This window comes from Acomys russatus, chromosome X (genome assembly GCF_903995435.1).
Source record: "Acomys russatus chromosome X, mAcoRus1.1, whole genome shotgun sequence".
Taxonomy (NCBI): Eukaryota; Metazoa; Chordata; class Mammalia; order Rodentia; family Muridae; genus Acomys; species Acomys russatus.
The window spans coordinates 50,159,341-50,178,424 of NC_067169.1; positions in this window are offsets into that span (position 1 = coordinate 50,159,341).

Consider the following 19,084-nt stretch of genomic DNA (forward strand, 5'->3'; position numbering starts at 1 on the left):
CCTCCAGGTGGAAAGACACCACTCCCTCAAATTAGAGGGTATGCCTCAGCAGCGGAAGGCAAGCCCCTATTGCTCAACACACCATGCCCTTCAGATGCAAGACCCAGAGGCCCCTAAGTTGGAACTGACCTGAAGGTCTCCTCCCTGAGGATTAGTCTTCATGGTACCAGAAGGTACCACACCAGCTTCCAAAGGAGGGGAGCAACCAACAGCTCTATCCAGCTATGATGCTTCCGAAATGGAACAAAGACCCACATGGCACGATAGCCCTAAAGGTGGAATGGTCGTAGCCCTGCCATAGCAGTAACCAACAGCTCTCTAACTGGACTCAAGACCTGTTCAACAAGAGGGAAATCATGCCTGTCCTGGAATCCTAGCCAGCTCCCCGGGGTAATGAAGTCATGGACCTTAGAGAAGCTATGGCCACTACTTCACCAACTACATTCTAAAAACAGTTGCCCATATACATACACAAAGGTAAGTGCAGTTCTGTCCCCTTAGGAAGGAAACTTTTTCTTTGCAACTGGAAGAAACCATTACAGGAATCTACAGCCAATCAAAACACAGAGTTCTGAAGCCAGGTTTCAGTGGATACATCTACAACAAAATAATTCTTACACCCAAGGTTTAGTTAGGGAACATTGTGGAAAACTGTGTGTTTATGGGGCGGGGGGGTGGCGGTTAAGATTCAGAAAATCAGGGAGTTTTCTGAGAGATTGTATCTTCTAGTAATGTCAGAAGCTACACCCATAAATTATCACCAACATGAGTGCCTAAACATGACATGAGCTGAATAAGGATAATAACAATAGACATGCTAACATGGACAAGGAAAGCGCACAAGTCCTCAGCCCAGCACAAAGAAGTACAGGCAACTAAGGAACGCTGAGAGTGAGAGAAATGGTCTTCCCCAGGGAAGAGCCCATCAATTGAATATGCAATACCAGTCCGGGAAACATACATACAAGTTACATTACACAGACTGACCAGGCTGTATTCAGGAGTATATATGTATATACATAAACATATATGCATGTGATAAAAATTAATTTAAAAAGAAGCCATGGATGTGAACAAGAGTAAAGAGGAATATATGGGAGGGTTTGGAAGGAGGAAAGGGAAGGGGGAAAATTATGTAATTATATTAGAATCTCAAAAAGTAAAATAAAGAATAAAAATTATTTTTAAAAAATTGAGAGGGCATAGCATGTGGCCACCACATGGGATGAAGATGTCAAATAACAAGGCACATTTTGGTGCACTTTAATACACTTCTCAAAGGCACTGTAAAAGACTCCGTAATAGGTTCTTGCAAAGTCTCAGGAATCGAAGCAGTGATGGTCATGTTGCTACATGCGTCTTATCACAGCACTCAGGAGGTAGGAGCGAGAGCATCCCAAATTTAAGGTCAGTCTGGGCTATAGAGCAAATGCTGTCTAAAGAAAACAAAATCTAGAATGGCATCAATTATAAAGTACAGATATATTCATTCATTCATTCATTCATTCATTCATTCATTCATTCATTCACCAATGTTGACTGAGGACTTACTGTTTGCCATCCGTGCACTGTGCCAGATGTTAGGCAGCATAGACCGAGTCCTCCTTCTCACAGAGTATGCATTTTAGTGGGACCTGAGACAGTCAGCAGAGAAGAAACAGAAACTTCCTTTCCCAGCAACCAGCACTCTAAAGAGGAAGGAGTGACAGAAGGTGGCCAGTGGTGACTTCAGCTTGCTGAGTTTGGGAAGGCCTCTCTGAGGACGTGAATGAAATTAAAATCGGTCGCTCCTCAAGAAGATTTGAGGAGAGATGCAGTGTTTCAGACACTGTGCATGTGCGGCAGAAAGAAAAAAATAAAAGCAAGGAAGAAAGAAGGAAGAGAAAAGAATGAAAAGAAAAAAAAAAAAAAAAAAAAAAAAAGGCTGTCAGAGAAACAGAAAGAAGAACTGAGTGGAAAAGTTGCCAATCATTTCTCCCGATCTGTCACTTGGGTTTTTAACTCTGTTCACAGCATCTCTTGTCATACAGACATTTCAGAATGTTGATGCCATCAAATCTCTTCATTGAGAGGGTTTGTTTTCTGTGATTGTTGAAAGATTTGTCCTACATTAATAACTATACTTTTCAATATTTCCTTATTATAGGGTTATGTTTTGTATTTTACATCTTTGCTTTCAATTTGTATGTTATTTCATTTTTAAATGGTGTGAAGAAAGGACCTAAATTTTTCCCAAATGGGTAGCCAATTGCTTCAATACCACTTATTGAATAGACCACTCTCCCCTCCACTGATCTGAAAAGCCGCCTTCATTAAATAACAGATTACCACATACACATGGCTGTGTTTCTGGGCTCTATTCATTTCCATTGTTCTCTACCTCTCTCCCTGTGCTAGGTCTGATGATTAGGCCAGTAATCCTGCCTCCGGCCAAATTGGCTCTTTAGGGCCCTTGTCCATCCTGATTGGTCTGAATTTATGCCCTGCCCATTGTTCCCTCCTCTGAATAGCGCTCTAGCACAGGGCTCTCCTTCCTGGAAATGTGTAAAATATTTTGATGTGTGGTGAAGCCAGTCTCCCCTTCCCATTGTGCTGCCCTTTCACAGTTGTCTCAGCTATTCTCCTGCACTTTCCCTCACAAGTGAATTTTCTAATCAATTTGTCAAGTTCTGTGAAAACTCCTACTGGGAATTTGACTGTGATTGAATTAAGTTTATGGATTAGCCCTGGAAAAACTGGTACCTTTACTATATTGACTTTTCCGATCCAAGAACATGCACATATCGCCATTTATTTAGATCTCTTTAAGTGTTTCTCAGTAAAATTTTATAGCTCCGCTTTATATGTCTGGCACACATCTTCCTTGGTTTTTTTTTTTTTCCTTTAGGTATCTTACATTTTTGCTTTGTTTGTGAAAGGAAGCCATTTATCTATTTTATTTTCTCCTTGTTCATTGCTGCTCTCTATTGATGTGTTTCAAAAGAAACTTCATTTTGTAATAGTTTTAAATTTATAGAAAAATTCTGAAGATAATACAGAGTGCTCCCATTCTTCCAACTTCACTTTCCTGTTGTGAACATTTCACATGACTGTGTTGCCTTTGCTACAATGAGAGGGCCAATATTATTAATTAAAGGCCATCGCTTATTCGTGTTCTCTCAGTTTCTCCTCTTATGCACTTTCATTTGTTCTGGGATTCCTTCCAGGATATCATGTTGCATTTAGTTGTCATGTCTCCATATGCTTCCCTTGGCTGTGGCAGTTTCTCAGACTTGGCCTCTTTTTGATGACCTTGACAGTTTGGAGGAGCACTCTTCAGGTATTTTGTAGGATGTGCCTCAATTGGGATTTGCCTGATGTTTTTCTAATGACTGGCCTGCGGTTATGTGTTGGGAGGAGGAAGCCCACTGAGGTAAGTGGCATCTCTGTCATGTCATCTGAAGGGAGGGTGAGGAACATGATTTGCTACCACTGCTGGTGTGTTACTCTGGTAGCTTAGCAGAGGTAGCATTTTGTCACATGTTTTCAATATAAAATCATATCCTGCTCTTCCAAACTATACTCTTTGGAAAGATTGAGTTATCTCTTTATATCAGTATGAATTCCCATATATTTTCTACATCTTTGTTGTTTCCCAGACCTCTAAACTCTAGCCATTGGGAGTTCTTTAATTAGCTTCTATGGTCCTGTGATTTTTCTCAACAGTGGATTGGATAGTTTTTTGTTTGTTTGTTTTGATTATTTTCTGTTCTTGCTTTTGTGATTTAATTTTTAAATACCTATTTACTTTTTGACATAACAAACTATTCCAGGCATACTTTGTATATTTCATACAGTCATTTCTTCAAGGAACCCTAGTTCCTTTTTTTGGAGGATGAGGTGGAAAGCCAAGATCTGAGTATGTGCACATTGCTGTTAGGGTGCCATTGCTTCTAGTGTTGCCAGCCGACAAAGAAAACATTATCTATGTGTGTACCAACTATGTACATACACACATCTGTAAGTATGGCTTGACGTAGCCATCCACGGCTGCATGTGAAGCTGCGTGAGTTTATATTGATACCCTCAACTCTAATCTGTCACTGCTTGGTTGATTCGAATCAGTTCCCTGCCATGCTCTGAGTCTGAAACGTCCCTCCCAGGCTCATGTTTGCAATGCACAGCACCTGGTCTGTGGTGTTCTTTTGAATGCTGTGGGGCCTCTGTGAGATGGGACATGGATAGTGGAAGTAGAAAGTTAGACCTATCTTGGACTTTATTCTAGCTCTCTGTTTCTTGGTCTGCCTCTACATGAAAAGCCTCCACAGCACACTCCCTGCACCATGGACTGAGCTGCTCCCACTACCATGCCTTTCCACCATGATGGACTAAAATTTCTCTGAAACCATAAACTAAAATAAGTTGTGTCAATTTGGTCACAGTAATTCAAAAGGGACTAATCCACTTCTCATGCTTAATTAGAAACTCCAACTCCAACAGTGGGAGGGAACCAAGTTCCCACTAGCCAATATCTGGTCACCTAATTCGATTCCTGTACGTATATCTGTAAAGTGCTGTCAGAATTGTTAACCTGTATCCCCCAAAGAAAATATATTAACAACCACAGTGCAATGCTTATGTGCCACTTCTTTTCCCTTTAGTCTTAACGATGCTGAGCTCCGGTGTAACTTAAGTTGCTACACTCCTGCCCTCCTCATCCTTTGGTAAGACTGTTTCATACACTTGCTGTGCATTAGATTGTTTGTGTCACATGGTGCATTCTATTCTTGGAGCCCTGCTCCCCTAAGTGTTTTTAAATGTTTGTACACATTAAGTTCCCACCTTAGATTGGAAAGTTCTGTGGTTTTCATCCAGTGTAAATGCATCCACAATTGTGGATTTATACAGGGCCTTGCCCGAACACTCCTCCACGCTTCACCTACTTATTTCCACCCCGCTCCTCCTCTGGAGACCTTTGTACTGTGTGATCATCACTACAGCTTTGCTTTCTCAAGAATGTCATAAAATTGGAATTATGCAGTATCAGTGACTATCCTTTTCAGGCTGACTTCTTTAACCCAGCAGGGTGTGTTTAAGGCTTGCGCCTGCCTCCCTGTGACTCCACACCTTATTTCTTTTAGCACTGAAAAGCTTTCCATTGTAAGTGATGTCTAAGGTTTTACATATGGCATACGTATGCTTTGGTTTATATTGTATGAATATGGTATATATTCTTTTATCCACCTACTCTTTTAGTAAGTTAAACAGTTGTTACTTTCTAGTTTGTGAAATTAGAGCAAGGTGAATTAACTGAGCATTGTGGTACACACCTGTAATTCTAGTACCAGGAGATGGAGGCAGGAGGATAAGTGTAGCATCAAGCTTTTCTGTCATGAATTGTTCTTTGGTGCTACCCTTAAATTCACCATTAGCCCAAATTTAACATGATTTTCTCTTATATCTTCTTCTAGAAATTGTACAGTTTTTTAGGAGGAGGTCTATGATTCATTGCGAATTATGTTTTAGGAAGCTGTAAAATTTGTGTTCAGATTTTAAGGGTTTTGTTTGACTTGGGAGTTTTTGTTTGTTCCTTTTGATTATGGGCATCTCGCTGTCTTAGCACCATTTTTTAAGCCATTCAATTCCATTTACACCTTAATTAAAGAGCCACTGACTGCATTTACATGGGTCTTCTTTTGGCCTCCCTCTTGTGTCTGTTGACTTCTGTACTTATTCAAATATGCACTTGATTGCCTTGGTTGCTCTTGGCTTCATATTCAGCTATCTGAGCCCTTCAAGTTTGTTTTTCAGTAGCACGTTGGCCACTGTAGACTTTTGCTTTAATGTTTAAGATAAATTTGGCTGTGCAAAATGGCTTGCCTGGATTTTAATAAAACCTTGAGGGTAGGGATCTAAGGCCTAGGAATGTAGCCTAGTCCATAGTACAGTGCTTGTCAAGCACGGGGGAGGTTAGATCTCTAATAATAATAAAAGTGATTTGTGAAATCTGTAGGCCAAGTTGGGAAGCATTAACACCTTAGTAATATTGAGTCATCAGATTAATGGACACAGAGTGTCTGTGTCATTTTGCTCGTTGATATATTCGGTTTCATGGTTTTTTTTTCCTTATATGTATGTGTGGCTATTTTGTTAGCGCTACCTATCTCATTTTGATACTATTGAAAACATATTTCCAATTCTAATAGTTTATCTCTGCTATATGGTAAATCAATTAACATTTGCATATTAGCAATGTATCCTTGCAGCCTTACTATACTTATTAGTTTTAGGAGGGTTTTTTTGTCAGCTCTTGAGTAATTTTTGCACACAAAAAATATTGTCCTCTTGAATGAAGGTGGTATTATTTTTTTGTTCTCAACCTCTGCACTTCTTAACGTGACAACACTAGCCAACACTTGTAGTGCAGTGTTAAATAGGAGTGTTGAGAGGGGACATTTTTTATTCTTCCCAATCTTAGAGGGAGAAAAATTTAGTTTCTCATTCTTACATATAATATGAGTTATATCAAATTTAGCAAAAATACATACATATTCTCTATTCAGCTGTCCAGGCTGGCCTCGAACTCCTGATCTTCCTGTCTCAGTGTCCTAAGTGCTGAGATTACAAGTGTGTGTTGTCACACCCAGCTTCTTGATGTGCTATGTTATATGATTTAACACTTGGAACCAGCAACATATATATGAAATATATCCCAGTTGTTCATGATGGGCAATTACTTTTAAACAGTATTGCATTCTTCCATTTGCTGATATTTGCCAAGAACTTTTACCATGGTGTCCTAAGAGATGCTACAGTTTACCTTTCCATTACATCTCCTGTGCTCTGTTTAGATATTAGTGTGATGCTAGTAGCACCTTCAAATGAGTTAGCAAGATTATCCTGTTTCTGTCTTAGAGAAAAGATTGTGAAATATCGGTATCACTTTTTCCATTAATGTTTGGGCTGAATTGAAGTTGTGTTTTTTTTTTTTAATTGGATATATGTCCACTCCAATTATCTATTTCTCTATATGGTAGTTTATATTTTTCAAGAAATTTTTCCTTTTCATTTATTCTATCAAACTTTGGGCACATAATTTTTTGTAGTACTACTTTTCCTTCTCCCTCCCTCCCTCTCTCTCTCTCTCTCTCTCTCTCGTTTTTCTTTTTCGGCAGAGTATCACTATGAAGTCCAGGCTGGCCTGAAACTCACCATTCTCCCATCTTCACCTTACAAGTGATGGGATTACAAGATTGTACCCACCACACATAGCTTAATATTTCTTTACCATAATATCCAAAGTATCAGTGGATAGCTCCTTTTTCATTTCTTATATGCATAATTTTATTGATTTTTGCAAAGATCCAGCCTTTGGATTTGTTAATTTTCTCATATATATATATTTGCTTTCATTGATTTCTACCCCAATTTCACTATTTTTTAAAAATTCTTCTTTGTTTAGGCTTAAATGATGCTTCTATTTCCTAGTGTATTAAGTAAAAAAAAAACTTTGATGATAGATTACAGATACTTAAAAAAGCAAAACAAAATAATAAGTGCTTGGTCCTATAAGTGTCTACAGGTTTCACTGTATCTCACAATTTTTAAGTTATGTTTTCTTTTCATTAAGCTGAAAACACTTTTACATTTCCCTTGAGACTTCTTTGATCCATAATTTTTGTTTAGAAATGCATCACTTAAGGTCCATATATTTAAGGGTCATCTGTGGATTGTTATCTTGATAGACGCAAGAAAGCTGAATTTCCACTAGTCTTAATGAATTCTGTTTCTCTTCGGTCTCCAAAGTAGGAAATACTGTCACCTGCAAATAATGATTCAGACAGATCTTAGTTTTCAATATATATACTGATAATTTCTGTTTCATACGAAATCCCATTGAGTAGAATCTCAAAAGAGAATGGTGCTGGTGAGCACTTTTGTCTTATTCTTGAGTTTGGTAAAGAAGGCATCTAATGATGAACTAACAAGTGTGGTGTTTGCTATGCTTCTGGTTACTTCCAGTAGTCTAAGAGTTTCCTTTTAATGAGGAATAAGTCTTTAATTCGTGTTTTTAAGTAATCGTCTACCAAAATGATGGTGTAATTGCATTTTAGTGACAATGCAGTGAATTACTTGATAGGCTTTTCTAATATTGAACCCAATGATATTTCTTCTTAAGAACAAGAAGTACATACCCTCTATTCTCAATTTTCTTCATAGTGTAAATTATCTCATAAGTAAGTTAATACATACTGTATATTTGCATGTATAATATAGGATGAATCTGGAACCTAAAGTCTAGAAAAGAGCCCAGTACAGAAGTATAAAATATTTTTAGAAATTGTTACATTTTTGTTGTTACTTCTATATGGCTGTGATTCTGGTAGCATGCTATCACATTTCATTGCTGTTTATTTATGGTGTTTTTATTGACCTGATTAGCTTGTAATATTATTGTCTGTCATGAAGACTTCTAACCGTGAGTTGGAAAATTGCTCCTCTTTTTACAAACAATTCCTGCTATAAAGAAAAAAAAAGTTCTGAATCTATCACTTATATTTGTATTGGTTTGATATTTTTGTATAGAAAATTATCCCAATGTTTAATAGTTTAAAAAAAAAAAACACAAGGTGTGCCTCAGTGAAAAACACCTGACCAGCATACGTAAGCCCTGGGTTCAATCCCCAGTATTGCATGAAAACACAAAAAAATAACCAAGCTCTCATAGGTTTGTTCCTTGTTTTGCTTTGATTTCTGGTTTTTAGAGACAGAGTTTCACTCTGTATCACAGGCCAGCCTTGAACTCCCTATGAGGTCCAGACATGAGGTCAGTTTCTGTAGTGAAGAAAGGAGGCATGGCTTGGCACGCAGTTCTGACTCTCCTAGGGTCTCTCATAGGTGTAGTCTAGGTCTGGGTAGGGCTTCAGACATTAAGGAGTTCAGGTTGGGGCATACGCACTTTTATGTGCACTCCTGTGGCTATTAGCATGGTTCAGTTCCTTGTGTGCTTTTGCACTGAGGACCTCAGTTTCTAACTGGACATTAGCCAGAGGGCTCTCAGCTTCTCAGCTCCATTTGGGCCATTCCATAGGTCAACTGAGGACACAGAAGCTTGCTGTACTAAAGCCAGAACAGGAAAACCATAGTGGCATGAAGTCACCTTCTTTTTGCAGCATCATCTTGAAAGGGACACACCACCACTATTGCTCTTTCTAGAAGCAAGGTACACAGAGAAGTCCATACTCTATTAACAAGATTAACAGAAATAAGAGCTAGTGATTACTGTGGGCCATTTTTAGAGGCCATGCACCACAACTGTTACTGGTATATATTCGACTAAGCTTCCAATTCCTCTTTTTGACCTCTTTAATTATTTTATTTTAAAATTATTTTTGTTATTATTATTATTACTACTGTCTGTGAATGACGGATGGCATCCATATGCCACAACACACATGTGGAAGTCAGAGGTGCTGGATGGCACTCATGTGGCCAGATTTGTTCAGCAAGCACTTTACCTGCTGTGCTGTCTCTTGACTGTCTTTTTATTTTATTTTTTTTAATAAACGTATTTAATGCCATGTATACTCTGAGAACAATCTTGGCTACATCCTCTTGTTTTTGATATGTGGAGAGCTGATTTGTTTTGAACTTTCAGTGGTTCGTAATTTTTCCCATTTATCCAGATTAACATGGTGTGTGTGTGTGTGTGTGTGTGTGTGTGTGTGTGTGTGTGTGTAAAGCAAAAATATTTAAAGAAGATGTCATGAATTTGAAGGGTTGCATGGAGGCACTGGATGAGTGAGATGGGAGAATGAGAATGATGTAAAAATATAGTATTATAGCATTCGTGTATAAATTCTCAAAAAATTTAATTTAAAAAGTGTGGGTTTTGCCTTATTTCTGGAGGCATACATTTCAAACCACATTTTGTTGATATATTGCCATTTTACTGAACCTATGGTTGTGGTGTGGACCTCTGTGATAGTTGTTATCTGGAATTCCTCTCTGCTTCAGGACTAATGACTGAACCAAGAACCCCCTCCCACATGTTAGGCAAGTGCTCCAACACTGACCTATATCCCTAGCCCTCTTTTTAAATTATTATTTTTAGGTTTTGACACAGAAGCTCATGATGTCTCCCTGGTTGATCTGAAACCTACTATGTATACAGACTGGCCTCATAGCAATCTCCCTGTCTCAGCCTCCTGAGTGCTGGAATTTAAACTATGTGTCGTGGGGCTTGAGAGATGGCTCAGCAGTAGAACACTCGTTGCTCTTGCACAGGACTCAGGTCTGATTCTCAGAACTCACATGGTGGCTCACAACCATCTGTAACACCAGTTCTAAGAGTTCTGACCCTCTCTTATGACCTCTGTGGGTGCTAGGTACATACAATATGTGCATGCATACACATACGTGCAAAACACTCATACACATAAAATAAAATAAGTAAATATGAAAAAAAAATCATGTATCTATATACCTCCATACCTGGCTCTTAGGCCTCTTTTAACTTTTTATTTTGAAATAAGGACTCTCTCACTAAGATGCCCAGACTAGCTTTGAACTTCCAAATATCTCAGTTCAGCCTCCTAAATAACAGGGAGTATAGATATGTGCCACCAGGCCCATCTAGGAATTTTTTATTTCTATTGTGGCTTAATGCGTTATAAATTTTTGTTAAGTATTCGGTGTGTATTTGAAAATTCTGTGTCTTTTCTGTTCACACAAACACACATATGTTCAATCTACTAATTGCATCATTCCAATCCTGGTGCCCTTATTTAGTTAGGAAGTTATTATAAGAAACTGGCACATGATGTGCTAATTTTTGAGGCAGGCATGTTTTTATACTGCTGTTATAAATTTGCTGATCTCTATGTTAAAGCTGTGTTGTAAAGGTTTGTTGCAAGTAGATCTTTGGTGTGGTGTGTACATATTATCAATTAAACGTTCCTGTCCTTCACCATGGTTTTGCTTTGAGTTTTGTTTTGCCTGGCATTAATATCACTACATCTGCTTTCTCTTTATTGGCACTTGAGTATATTTTTTCAATTCTTTTATTTTCAATCTTTCTGTGTTATTTTGTTTTACATATGTGTCTTGTAAATGGCATACAGCCATCTTGGCTTTTGACCTAATCTAAGAATCTTTGTCTTTTAATAGGGCAATTAAACATTCACATTTATTGTGATTGCTTATGTGCTTGGAGTAATTCCTGCCATCTCATTTTGCATGTTTAAGTTTAGGCTGCTTTCCTATTGCTTTCTTTCCATTCTCTGTGCTTTCCTTTGTTAGATGGACAAACTTTTCTTTGTTTCATTTAACTTTCAGGAATCTGTGAAAAGTATACTTCTTATTTTGGAGCCTTGAGGGGGGTTATCCATAGAGTCTTTATACATATGTAATCTTTACCAACATTTAGCATTAATCTTTATGTCTTTTCTCTCTCCAAAATGGGGCAGGAAACGTAATACGCAATGCTCCTACCTCTGCTCCCTTTTTTGCCATCGTCCTGCTCTGCGCTTTGCCATTGCTGCCACTTTAGTCATGCTTATTCTTTCTTATGTCTTACTTCCTGTTTTAAGTCATCTTGGTTCTTAGTGTAATATATCTATTATCTGTTATAGCATAGCAAATTTGCAACTGATCACATTTCTGAGTGTTTGAATATCTGAAAAACGCCTTTCGAAATTCACACTTTCTGTTTTCTTAACATTAGTTGCTGAGTGTATTTCACAATGGATACAAGATTAAAGATATAGCATCTATGATCCTTAAAGGTTTGAGGTACAGTAATGGCATGCTTTAGGTGTAGGTACCCCACCATTTTACTTTCACACCATTTGACTCTCCCTATGGATATCCACATGCAAGGCTGAGACAATCTCTTTCTTTGCTTTCACTTCCCCACTGGAACATTGATGAAACTACCTACAATAAGTGGATCATCTTAGTAGCTATCAGTTATCAGATAAAGCTCAAAATTGCTTCTCTAATTCTCCTTCATCTACGAGGCCATATGATGACATAGTGATTGATAGCTTTTCTCCCTGTTTGTTCTGTAAAATTGATAGGAATGAGCTAGCGTTCAAGATTCAGATTTGGCCTTCTTCTAGGACGACAGCCATCAGACTCATGACTGGGCTGCAAGTTCCTAGGCCTCTCGACTACACTACAATACTAATTCCACCATATTCCCAATAAGAACTTCATGGCACTATTGCTCTTGCCGTTGCAGAGATTTAAGGTAGAAAGGGGAAAATTGAATATGCCTGCAGTGATGATACAGTGCCAGCTTCAGCATATCATAGCCCAAGAGCTGCCAGCTAAGTCTGCACAAAAGTCATGGCTTTTGCAGCTCCCAGGAGCTTCTTTTTCATCATGCACAGTGAATGCACTCCAACATACAATCCAAAGCCCATGTACTGTGTACTGTAGGCATGGCTGCCAGCAGTGTCGAAGGTGTGCCAGCCCACTGAGGACATGGTTATTGTAGGCACTCATTCAGTCGCTACATTATTCCTAAGCCACCATGTTTACCAATATGGGAGCACTCCAATCCATCTTACATGAGGAGACCTCTTTCAGTTGCAAACGGAAGAAATGCAGCTCAAATTGTTCTAAGGGGGGGGGGGGAAGGCTTCTATTAGTTCACCTAAGTGGAAAGTAGTAGCCAGATGCTACATGATGATGTTTCAGTCAATCACACACACACACACACACACACACACACACACACACACACATACACACATACACACACACCATGGTTGGCCACGTGTCTTAGTGACTTCATAATCATCTTAGTCTATGTGAATAAATGCTGATCTCTGCACAACAATGAAATTGCCTAGCAGAGCAGTTGGCAGAATGTGGACCTGTCCTTCACCAACACATGGCTGCTAAGTCCCAGGTTTGACCAGAGTGAGCTTCATCCTTAGGCAGGTTTTCCCACAAAGCCTGAAACTCCAAGTTTATGTCTTCTACCTGTTCTGTCAGATATATATATTAGACTATTGGTGGGGGTGGGGTGGTATTTACTGGAGAGTGAACCAAGGGCTTCACACATTTTTTTTTTTAGATCAAGTAGCTCAGGGTAACCTGGAACTCCCTATGTTGCTAGGGGTGACATGGAATTCCTGATCCTCCTGTCTTTACCTTCCAGATGTTGAGATCACCGGCATGTGCAAACACACTTGGCTCATGCAGTATTCAGAATCAACCTCATGTTTTCTGTTTCACTCATGTTAGACAAACACTGTAACAAGTAAGCTATATGCCTAGCCCAATTTTTAAAAGCTTTTTAGAGTGACATAGGTTCTCACTAAGTTACCGAGGGCTGGCTTTGAACTCATTCTGTAGCCAAGACTGGATTGGAGCCTGCAACCCTCCTGTGCAGATGAAATGACAAGCCTGTATCACTGCCCTGGCTATTATGCTTTCATTCATTTTTAAAAAAATAAGGGGTTGGTTCTATTGGCTCAGCCAGGGTAATAGGACTACCCAAATCAATCAGTCGCAGAACTAAAACAGAATGCCCTTCTTGCAAAGGGTGTAGAGCTGACTGAGACAGGCTCACAGTCAGGGAGAGGTTGTTTTCTGACAAAAAGCTCAGTGTCTGCATAACATGCGCAAGGCTCTGAGTTCAAATCCTTCTGTTGTAAATGGACAAATTGAATGGATGGTGAGTGAATTAACACACACACACACACACACACACACACACACACACACACACACAGAGCTCTTCTTTATTTCTTACCTCTCTGATGAAAGAACTGAGATCAGAGAAGACTCAGGACAAGGCTTTGATTTTCTTTCTTTCTTTCTTTTTTTTTTTTTTTTAAAGATAAGGTCTCACTAAGTTACCCGGCTGCATCACACTCATGGTGAGCTTCTTACCTCCCCCTCCCAAATGCCCACATCATGGGCATATGCCACCATGCCCAACTTTTTATATGATGTTCATGGTAAGCAATGTCACATGACTTCTATAGGCTAGATGTTATGGGAAGCAGTCTTCAGTTTTTGTCTCAGTGTCAGAGCTGCTAGGACATCCCTAATGGCAGCCTTGCCATTTTTAAGGTCAAGAGGAGCTCTAGGTCTGACAGGGCTACTGAGGAGTGCAGTGAAAAGAAGCAAAAACAAAGCCACAACAGAGCACTGTGGAGTGGCGATCAGGACACCAGGGTCATCCTAGCTCTGCCACTAACTTGGCTAAGTAAAGCTGCATGAGGCCATTCTTCGCCCTAGGCCTCAGTTTTCCCAAGTGTAAACTGAGACAATTGCACTCACTGAATGGTCTAACAACGTACTTAAAGTGGAAGCTTTTGTTCTGTTCTTGGAGAAGGAGAGAGGAAGGAAGGGAGGGAGAGTCAGGAGGCTGAGCAGGAGGCTCTCCTCTCCATCTGGAACCATATGGAATTTCTGCAGTAGAGACATTTAACCTGACTTTAATTTGAGTTGAAACGTCTGATATTTCTGATAGTAATAACATGCCCTAGATGGGGCAGGGGGCACAAGGCCTCCTGAAAAGCACACCAGAAAGCCCTCTCTGTTCATGCTCTGAAGCACAGCCTCCAGCAGGCGGGGATCCCGGCCCAGAGGCCAAGGGAACGGGTGTTCCTGAGAACTTAGGTCGGAGGAATCCACCTCCGGCTGGCAGGCGGCCATGCTGGCGGCATGGCGGCTTTCTGAGCTTCCTCCTGTCAGCCTGCCCCATCCTGTTCTGCTAGGCCTGTTGGCTGGCTTTGGGTTGGGCCAGAAGCCTGGAACGACATGCAGGGGGGCTATAGATGAAGTGCCACCAGAGATGTCAGGCACGGGGCCTGACAGGGCAGAAAGACTTGGGACAGACATATTGAGGGTGGGACTGCGGGACAACTGCTAAGGTGGCCGCTGCTGGATGTGATGGTCCCTCCCTATATATCTGGCACCCTCATCATCCTTCTTCAAGCTAGTCCATCCTTCTACACAGGCTCCTCCTCCTCAGTGGGAGGTCCCATTAACTGCTACCCAGCCTCTCCTGCTCTGACACAGATGTTTCATCTTAACCCTCCCTCCATCACAAAGTAAGTCCTTGCTTAGATAAGTGTGGGGGAGTAGGGTCACTCATTCATTGGAGGATACAGCAATGATTTCTTTCCCTAACAGTCCAAATACTGTGTGTCAGGCAATGAATGTGGAAGTCCTGTCTAGTATCTAATTTTGCCCTTCATACTGTATTTATTCTGTGCCTGAGATAGCAAAGAACTGGCCCCGATTTACTATATAAATAGTACCTGGAGTCACTGGTGGCCTTGACGCCCTCCTCCAGTTTCCTTTCCTGCCTTAATGATTCTTTGGTGACAGGGCGATGAGTGGGTACCTAAGAGCCCATGCTGACCGAAGTCCAGAACAGGCAACCCTCCAATTACCCACAATACTCATGGAAGGGGAGGGAGATGGTGGGGAGAGAGAGCTTTCTTTCCCCTTTAATATATATATATATATATATATATATTTAAGCAAGGAAACAGATTTCACTTTCAATCTTCTTTTCTAGAGATTGTTATAAACAAAAGCAGGTCTGGGACAGGAGGAGGAGGGGGAGAGAGGAAAATGATTTGGGAGATTAAGGAGGCAGCCACGACAGCGTCCCCTTTTAAACCTCAATAAGGTTGTTTTTCTTGGTCGTTTTGCCTCCTTCCCTCTGCAGCCAGCATTACTTAAAAGGAACATTATGTTATCACAAATCAGATTTCCAAACACCATCTCCAGGTCACTGTGAACAGTTCAGCAATTTGACTGCAGATTCCTGGAGAAAGAGTCCCCTTTAACCTCAAACTCACCAGGGAGCTGCCCCCTTTGCAGCGCTGTGCTGTGCACCAGCATCATGCCACTGGCCACCCCTGTGTCCCAAGGGGCAACTGGGGCTCCCACTGCCAGCTGCTGGGCATCCCTGGCTCTGTGGGGGTGGGGCCTGGACCCTGATGGGGGTAATAATGTGGGTTTCATTTTTCCTCTGCCACAAACTTGGGGCTTATCGGTGCCACAGAGCTGCCAGGGGAGATTAAAGTCACGGCTGGCGCCCTAGTTCCAACGCACAGTGAGAGACCACAAGTATTCCAGCTGGCGCACTGGGGCCGGTGACTGAGGGTGAGACTGGGAGTGTGGGGCAGCTAAGGGCTTCTGGAACTGAGACCATGATATGTTGTATCTGGTCAAACCTAAGCCATCCTCTCTGCCCTCTCACCCACTCTCTTTTCTGAGGACAGGTCAAGAGAGACGGACAGAGGAAAGAGAAATTAAACTATCAAGTATTGGAGCTGTGGAGACCTGAGTAGGAACAGTAGCAGGAAGGATTTGGGATAAGCACAAAGGATTTCTAAAGTGAAGATTCAGAACTCATGGAGGAATTCTCCTCACTGAGAACTGAGGCAAAGCATTGAACTGGAAGGAGTTGGTGATCTTGGCAGCTAACCAAAGGGAAACAGCTGAGTGACAGCAATTGCGATTGGGGTTTCTTCGTGTTCCGTGTGTCCTCAGCTGCCATGGAATGGAACCAAGCAGAAAGGTTAAATTCCAGGTCCTCAAGCCAAAACATTCTTTCTAGGATCCTATTGCCATTAACATTTGTGAACTTCCCAATAGCCCTGGGGTGCAAGAAGCGGGACCTCCATTTTATATCAATCATAGATGGGAAAGTGGAAGCTCAAAGAGGTAGCTGGTTAGAAAACTAGAGAAATAAGTTCAGGACTTGGAACTAGACCTCAGTTCTCCTGATCTTCACTACCCCCCTCCCTGGCTCCTTTCTTTGTCCCTTGCCACTGTGGTATGGTCCTTTACAGGCCATCCCTTACTCTTGTGACTTCTTAGAAGAAGCAACTGATGAAACAGACCCAGGAGTAGATTCTTGGCTTTGAATGGGGTGGACGTGTAGAGGAGGCGAAAGAACTGCCCTTGCCATATGGAATTCAAGGGAGAGCTCACAGACAAGGCTGGGAAATACAGGGCTGGCTGAGCAGCTGACCTAGGCAGACATTGCTGCAGCCAAAAAGACAACACACGGGCTTGAGGACAGGAGAGCTACCTCCACTGAGCCCAGGTAACAAGCCCACGATACCCCCACAGTTACTACAAGAAGACTTGGATGTGTTGGAGTTTACCAGAAGTACCAGTGGCTAAGGGCTCACCTTGGGGTGCTGTGAGGCATCCAGCTTCCAGAAGCTGCCAGGGACCCTCATACAGGACAACACAGGACAAGAGAGAAGCCCACCTCACTGCCTGTGAGGCCTTTGCATACTGTTTGGGTGGGCTAGAGACAGCTCTCACCCTTTAGGATGGGAGAGAGGGCCGAGAAAGGCCAGGGGTTTGTATATGGTGAGAAAAGAGTACTCACATGTGTGCCCTTCAAGATCTGGGCTCTGTCTGCTGAGCTATGACCTTGCAGGCAGTCTGACCACTCTTCAGGGTTAGGGTTGAAGGTATCCAGTCAAAGTCTTCAGGCCTGGGCCTTAGAACCTCTAGGCTTCATACCCAGAGGGGCTCTCTGACTCTCCAGGGCCCTGCGTAGGTCATAGATGGAAAGTTAGTGAGTTGGTTCTGTAGGTGGTGAATCACCTGCCCTCCCCATCTCCAGCCACCCCCTTCCTCCTAGATTCTCCATCTCTCCCCCCCCCCAGATCACTCCCCCCCCACCCCCGCAAAAGAAGGCTTTGCTTCTTGTGCTTGCTCATCCCACATTCCTCCAAAAGGTTGCAAAGTGAGCAAGGTGGCCTTGGGTAGATTTGTACTCAGCCCACCCCCATGAGAGGGCTGCCTAGCCACCCGCATCTCTTAGCCATTTGCACTGAGTATGTGGAGGCCGCTCCCTCGCTTGCTTTATTTATCTTGGCCCAAGGACGACGAAGCCGGATCTGAGGGGAGGATGGAGAGGCCATTTTCAATATTTCCTCCCGGCCTCTCCATGCCCCCGAGTTGCCCCTTAGTACCCAGGAGGAGAGGGCAGAGGTCTATGGTCTGAAAACAATGGTTTGAAGCTCAGAGTGGGGGAGGAAGGAAAGAGAAGACGGAGGGAAAGGGAGGGTTGTGAACCTACAAGCCCTGTCAAGGACTTGCAGGTGATGCGCGCCCCCTCTCTCCAGGAGGGGCTGCACAGACCTCCTGGACTTGAGCTACTCCCACCCTGGCTTTAGCTTCAGACAGTGAAGGGGAAGCAGCATCCCAGCCCCCACAGGGCCGCACAGAGCTGCCTGCCTTGAAAAGCCACGTGGAGTCTTCTCTTTAAGCTACTAAGAAGGCCAGCTTTATAGAGTAGCCAGGGTATCTGGGGATCTCCAGGCCCCTCTTGTGCTGTCTCACCCCAGGACTCCCTGGACACCCCTTCTTCTTCAGCTTGTTTGCTCTGCTGGAATCCTTGTCTCCGGTTCTGTCCCTCACCACACCCTGCGCTGTCCTTCAGCCAAGCCACACGCTCGGAACTGCTTTGCTTTCATCTGCCTCTTCAGCTGGGCTTGCCTTTCCCAAGGGCTCAGGGACTTCACTCTGCTGACTTCCGTCCAATCGGTCTCTATCACGCCTCCCCGGAGCATCCAGCTGCACAGGGGCCTGGAGGTGGCAGCAGGCTGGCCAGCTCCCTAGGCCTTGTGTACACGAAGGAAGAGAAACCATTTTCCTCTATTTCTCAACTCCCCTCCTTCCTTCAGAGGTTTGCAGGAACCCGAGTGGGTGAGGATAGGCAGCCTTGGTTCTAAGTATGTGTGGGTGACAAAAGGGGTCTGGCTGAGTTCCTGCTCAGGAGGATTTGTCAAACCAATTGTAGTAGCCTGAGTGTGTTTGCCCTCCCCTCAGAACCCCTGGAATCCATGTGTTGGTCCCAGTGTGGCAGTATGAGGACACAGAGCCTAGTGGGTGATATTTAGGCCATGGGGACAGAGTTACCGTGGATAGCTTAATGGTGTCTCATCAGAGCGAGAGTGAGTCTTCAAGTAAATTACAAGAGTGGGCAGTTACAAAGCAAGGAGGCTCCTTTGTTCACTGTTTGGCATGTGCCCACTTGTTCTTCCACTTTTGAAACAGAGCAAAAAATAAATAAATAAATAAATCCTCACCAGTACCA